We start from the raw sequence: 508 nt of genomic DNA on the forward strand, positions 1-508 counted from the left end.
TGGAGATCTCTCCTCCTCCTCCTCGGCCGTGCAGCGAGAGCTCCGGGACCCCCTGGCAGGGCCCGGCCCTCGGCCTGCCCGAAACCAGGCAGCCACACCATGGGGGACAGCAGAGTGACACCACGGGGGACAGCAGAGCTACGCCTTGGGGAACAACGGGGTCACACCGTGGGGGACACCAGAGTCACGCTGGGGGGACACTGGAGCCATGCCATGAGGGGACACCAGAGTCACGCCACAGAGAGACCCCAGAGTCCTGCCATGGGGACACTGGAGCCACGCCACGGGGGACACCAGTCACACCACGAGGGGACACCAGAGTCACGCTGTGGAGAGACACTGAAGCCACACCATGGGGTGACACTGGAGCCATGCCACAGGAGACACCACTCACGCCACGAGGGGACAAGGGAGCCACGCTGTGGGGGGACACCAGAGCCACATTCTGGGGACACCAGAGCCACACTGTGGGGACACCAGAGCCACGCCACGGGGGGACACCAGACCC

Source organism: Merops nubicus, unplaced genomic scaffold, assembly GCF_000691845.1.
Source record: "Merops nubicus isolate BGI_N331 unplaced genomic scaffold, ASM69184v1 scaffold20611, whole genome shotgun sequence".
NCBI lineage: Eukaryota > Metazoa > Chordata > Aves > Coraciiformes > Meropidae > Merops > Merops nubicus.